A 5,856-nucleotide genomic window follows, 5' to 3' on the forward strand; every position below is an offset into this window, starting at 1 on the left:
CCATTTTGAGTTAATTTTTATGAGGAGTATAAGATAGAGGTACAATTTCATTTTTCTCCATGTGGTTATCCAGTTTTCCAGACACCATTTGTCGAAGAGAGTATTCTTTTCCCAGCAAAATAAGGTATCAAAGAGGTATCAGCACTTCTGTCATTATTGCAACTTTACTCAGAATAACCAAGATATGAAAAAACTGAAGTGTCCATCAATGGATGAATAAATAAGATGTAAAATATATATGTATGTATATATATATATTTATATTATAATTAATATTATATATATATATATATAATTCAGCCATGAAAAAAATGAAATTCTGCCATTTACAACAACATGGATGGACCCTGATTTATTATGCTAAATGAGCTAAGTCAGACAGAGGAAGATTAAATGCTGTATGATATTACTTATTTGTGGATTCTAACAAAGATAAACTTGTAAAAACAGAGTAGAATAGTGATTACCAGGGGCTGAAGGTTGGGGGATTGGGGAGATGTTATTTAAGGATACAAACTTAAAACTAGTAGATAAATAAATCCTGAAGTTCTAATATAGAGCATAGTAATTATAGTCACCAATACTGTATTATGAACTTCAAATTTACCAAGAGACTAGATCTTAATTGTTCTCATCACAAAGAAAGAAGTGATAATTAACTGACACATTAAAGGTATTAGGTAACACTATGGTGGTAATCATATTGCAATATATAAATGCATCAAATCAACACATTGTACACCTTAAAATTACACAGTGTTATATGTCAATAGTATCTCAATTTAAAAAAGCAAAAAAAGTAATTGGTTGAATAATTTAGTTATCAGAATTGATGTATGTGTAACTTTACCACCTCAACGTGAAGCCCTGATTTCTGTCTAGTCTAAGCTTCAGAATTCAGTTTTACAGTTGTAAATTAGAAATGAGGATTTTGAAAAGTCCTACACATAAATCCATGTAGATACATATAGCACGTGCACACACACACACACATCATACTTTGTATATTTATTTTGAATAGAAAATGGAATAAGCAGGTGAGTAGTTTCAAAGTTGAAGATTTATTCATTTTTGGAAATTTTTAGGTAATTTTAGTCAGTTTGATATAAATATCAATATACTATATGTTGGCTGCCATTGGTCTAAAAATCTACCAGATCTTCCAGCTCCATGCTACTAATAATATCTAGTACTGTTGTGAGCTGAATTGTGTCCCCCCAAAAGATATATTGAAGTCCTGAACCCAGGCACCTGTGAATGTGACCTTATTTGGAAACGGGGTCTCTGTGATTTAACCAACTTAAGGTAAGGTCATATTGGATTGAGGTGGGCCCTAAGTCCAATGACTAGTGTCCTTATAAGGAGAAAGAGACACAGAGAGGTAGACACGCAGGGTAAAGGGCCATATGATGGTGGAGACAGAGGTTGGAGGGATGAAACTTCGAGTCAAGGCACGCCAAGTATTTGCCAATGATCATCAGAAGTTAGGGAGAGGCAATGAAGGATTCTTCCCAAGAGTCTCCAGAGGGAGCCTGGCACTGCTGACACATCAATTCCAGACTTCTAGCCACCAGAACTGTGAGAAAATAAATTTCTGTTGCTTTAAGTCATATACTTGTAGTATTTTGCTATAGCAGCACTAGGATATTAATACACATACTATATACAGTAGTAGATAGTAGATTGGCCAGTGATATTCCAACTGGGTAAACATTTCTTTGACATGTTCTTACACAGATGGGCATTCACCATACCTTAATGACTTGCAATTTATAATTTTGCTTCTGTGACAGACCCATGATATGAACTTTGGAACAACAACAACAAACAAAAAGTACTGGGTGAAAGAACAGTATTGTTTCTCCTGAGAGACAATTAGAAACTGGTTTCAGACAGGCTGGAAGTAGAGAATGCAAATTTTCTGTTAAAAATCAGTGGAATAAAAGCATTTTATTTCAATCTCATCTTTTCGACCCCTGGCAAATGACTAAAAGAACAAAAGAATAGTAGAGCTTTTCTGCCTCCGCTGCGGCGATGGCGCCAGTGAAAAAGCCTGTGGTGAAGGGGGGCAAAAAAAAAGCAGGTCCTGAAGTTTACTCTTGACTGTACCCATCCTGTAGAAGATGGAATCATGGATGCGGCCAATTTTGAGCAATTTCTTCAGGAAAGAATCAAAGTGAATGGAAAAGCTGGGAATCTCGGAGGAGGTGTTGTAACAATCGAAAGAAGCAAAAGCAAGATCACTGTAACTTCCGAGGTGCCTTTTTCCAAAAGGTATTTGAAATACCTCACCAAAAAATATTTGAAGAAGAATCATCTCCGTGATTGGTTACGCGTAGTTGCCAACAGCAAAGAAAGTTACGAATTACGTTACTTCCAGATTAACAAGATGAAGAAGAGGAGGAAGATGAGGATTGAAACTCAGTTATCTGGAGTATTTTGTATGAATTCTTAAATAAAATTTAGGAAACAAAATGGTGGCTTTCCTTGTATCTCTGCAGTGTGGATTGAACAGAAAATTGGAAATCATAGTAAAAGGGCTTCACTTGGGCTGCCACTCACCTACTTGTAATTAAACTTTTTTTCTGCTTGAAAATTTCAATTCTTTTGGTAGAAATACCAAAATGTGTAAGTCTCCTTCAAGGGAACTGACTACTGTTTGTCATTGAACAGGTGGATGAGGGCGTGGAGATGTGAGTTCAGTTAGTTACTATTTTACACAAAAAGGGGTGGGTCAGTTTCATCTGGTACTTTTCTCAAAGATTGAGGAATACAAATGTGGGAGCTCCTGATTCACTGAAAGCAGATCCAGTGACTTGTTTCTGAGGTTCTTGTTTTGGGAAAGTGGCAGTGTCGATAAAATGCAGGCTTCTGGGGCATTTGTCTTCATTTTCTGATTACAAATTACTCTTGATGGACACAGTTATTACTATGTATGTTAATCCTTTTTCTTCCTGTAGAAATAAAATGTCCTTTTGCTTCGCATATTCTACTACACCTCTGGAAAGGGTCTGGAGAGCGACTGTAAAGGTCACAGGTGTTCAATTAAGGAAAGGTCTACAAAATACGAATTTGTAAATAAGCATTGTTTCTTCAAGTCCTTGCACCAAACTGTCACTTTGGACCCCACCAGGGGGAGCTGGAGATGAGGAATAGTGGAGCTTCCAAAGGTGGGTGTCGGTGAGGTTGCCTGGGGTCAGGCTCAGAATCCCAGAGTTCTGGAGTCTTACCCCGGGGGCAGGTGTGGAAGAGAGGGGCCTGGGAGACAGCTCAGACTGAAGAGAAGTCTTGAGATGCCCAGGGAGTAGTCCCTTTCACACCATTTAGGCCACGGCTGGGCTTAAAAGTCATTCTACAAACACGTTAAGCAGGGCCAAACTGAAAGGGCTTCCCACGATATTGGGGGTTCTGCTGTACGTGTACAGGCTAGAGATCTGTGAAAGGTCATTAATGAGATCATAAAGATGTGATTGTTGCTGACAATATCAAGAGTGACTTTGAGAAGAGATCCTGATGCCTTATGGTGCCCTCTAAAATTTAAATTTTACAGGAATGTCTGCATTGATTTAAGGTTACGTTGTATCAAATTCATGTCTTTCAAGAGCGTGCCTAGGGTGCCTTTCCACACCTGAAATTCTTGTGATCTTGCTAGTTGCATAGCTGGAAATTAAATGTTTTGAGTCATACCTTGGCTCCAATTTAACATTTGGTGCTCCTTGCGTTGAATTTAACATGTTGAGGCTTTGTAATTTCATTTGTGGTAAAGGCTCTAGCATTTTCTATTTCTATGCAAATTTCTTGAAGCAGAATTGTTTGCATGTTTCTCTGCCCTAGAGAAGGCATTGTTTCTTTCAAATTTAACTGAGGCATCAGTTGCTCTTTGGTGCTGTCCATTACCATGATTTTTTTTTTTTTTTTTTTTTTGCGGTACGCGGGCCTCTCACTGTTGTGGCCTCTCCCGTTGCGGAGCACAGGCTCCGGACACGCAGGCTCAGCAGCCATGGCTCACGGGCCCAGCCGCTCCGCGGCACGTGGGATCTTCGCGGACCGGGGCACGAACCCGCGTCCCCTGCGTCGGCAGGCGGACTCTCAACCACTGCGCCACCAGGGAAGCCCCATTACCATGATTATTAACTTTGTTAGCAAGTTTGTGACTTGGGTTTGCAAATTTTACTTCTTTGTTGCATTGATGTTCCCTTGTAGTAATTCTTAGTTTGGTTGTAAAAAAATTAGCCCTGGGCTGAAATTAGCATATAAGTTTTTTTTTTTTAAACTATTTCCAGAATCTAAAACTTGTAATAAAACTGAAAATTTTTGGTTTTTCTATGCCTTTTGAACTCTTGTATTTTGACTTTTGATCACATTTTATATTAAAGTGGCTAACGCATGGCTACTATTATTGTACAAGGCTTTTTTTTTTTTTTAAAGGATTGGCATGTTAATCTGTTTAGCAACAATAAATTGGTTGTTTGTCCTCACTGATGAATTGCTGTACCAACAATGACCTTGGACTTCATTAAAAAAAAAAAAAAAAAGAATAGTAGAAAATTCAAGATTTAATATAATAGAAAAAAAAACTTCAATATACAAATAGAATTATACTAGCCAAAAAATGTGAAATATTAACCTAAACAAGAGTGCATGATATTTATTTTCACAAACTTCCTCAGTCTCCAAGATATTTGTACATTTCCAAAAAAATATTAAGTATCTTATTCTGCACAACCTCTACAAAATGACAGTTAAGACATCAAGAGTTATAGGAAGGCTCTGGGTACTGTGGAATATATCCTGTTGGGACCCAGATATTTGCGACAGAAAAGCAGATACCTGGCAAATAAAAAACAAATAAATAATAAAAATAAATAAAACCATCTGTACACTTTCTTTCCTAGCCTGAAAGTTACTTCACTGAGAGCTGAATAGAGGAGAGAAGGAAAAGCATTGCCATAGACTAAATGTTAGTGCCCCCATTCATATGTTAAAACTTAATTTACAGTGGGATGTCATTTGGAGGTGGGGCCTTTGGTTGGTGATCAGGTCATAAGGGCAGATCCCTCATGAATGAATGACACCAAACCTGCTGACACCTGATCTTGAATTTCCCAGCCTCCAGAAGTGTGAGAAATAAGTTTCTGTTGTTTATAAGTCACCCAGTCTACGGTAATTTTTTTTTTTTTTATGTTATAGGTGCATATACTTTTTTTTTTTTTAACATCTTTATTGGGGTATAATTGCTTTACAATGGTGTGTTAGTTTCTGCTTTATAACAAAGTGAATCAGTCATACATAAACATATGTTCCCATATGTCTTCCCTCTTGCGTCTCCCTCCCTAGTCTACGGTAATTTGTTATAGCTGCCTGAATGGGCTAAGACAGGAATAGAGGAGGCAATCCATGATTTTATAAGTTGAGGGGTGCTCTGGATACTCTAGCTTTCAATATGATGGGCTCTCAATATTACACTTTCCTTTCTGCACTTTCTTCTGTACTTTTGAGGGATAAACATGCAAGCCACATATTTCAGACAACCTAGCTTTCTGAATTTCTCTTGGTTTCTGCCAATTGGAGGCACTAGATGGAATTTAGAAGGAAGAAAGAAGAAACAGAATATTACTTTGCTATTTCAGTTTCTTTCAGCACCTAGGGGCTGTGACAGTAGCAGGACCATAACGACAAAAGAAGGCATCTTGCTCATGGTCTTCTTGGCATGGAACCTCCATTCTAGGAGAAGAGCATGCAGGGGTGGAGGCAAAGAAAGGCAGACCAGCTCTACAATATACAAAAATTTATTGAATTAAATGCTCGCGAAATGGGTGAATTTTATATTTAACCTATATTTTATAAAGCCATTTT

The 5,856-nt window shown here is 37.6% G+C and overlaps 1 pseudogene across 1 annotated transcript; it reads left to right on the forward strand.

Moving 5' to 3' along the window:
* The first annotated feature begins 2,034 nt into the window (after positions 1 to 2,034).
* On the forward strand, positions 2,035 to 2,724 carry LOC309823977 (large ribosomal subunit protein eL22-like; annotated as a pseudogene). The gene has a single exon. The product of its transcript is annotated as a large ribosomal subunit protein eL22-like (transcript).
* Positions 2,725 to 5,856: the final 3,132 nt, after the last annotated feature.

Source organism: Grampus griseus (assembly GCF_964374135.1).
Source record: "Grampus griseus genome assembly, chromosome: 6".
Classification (NCBI taxonomy): Eukaryota; Metazoa; Chordata; class Mammalia; order Artiodactyla; family Delphinidae; genus Grampus; species Grampus griseus.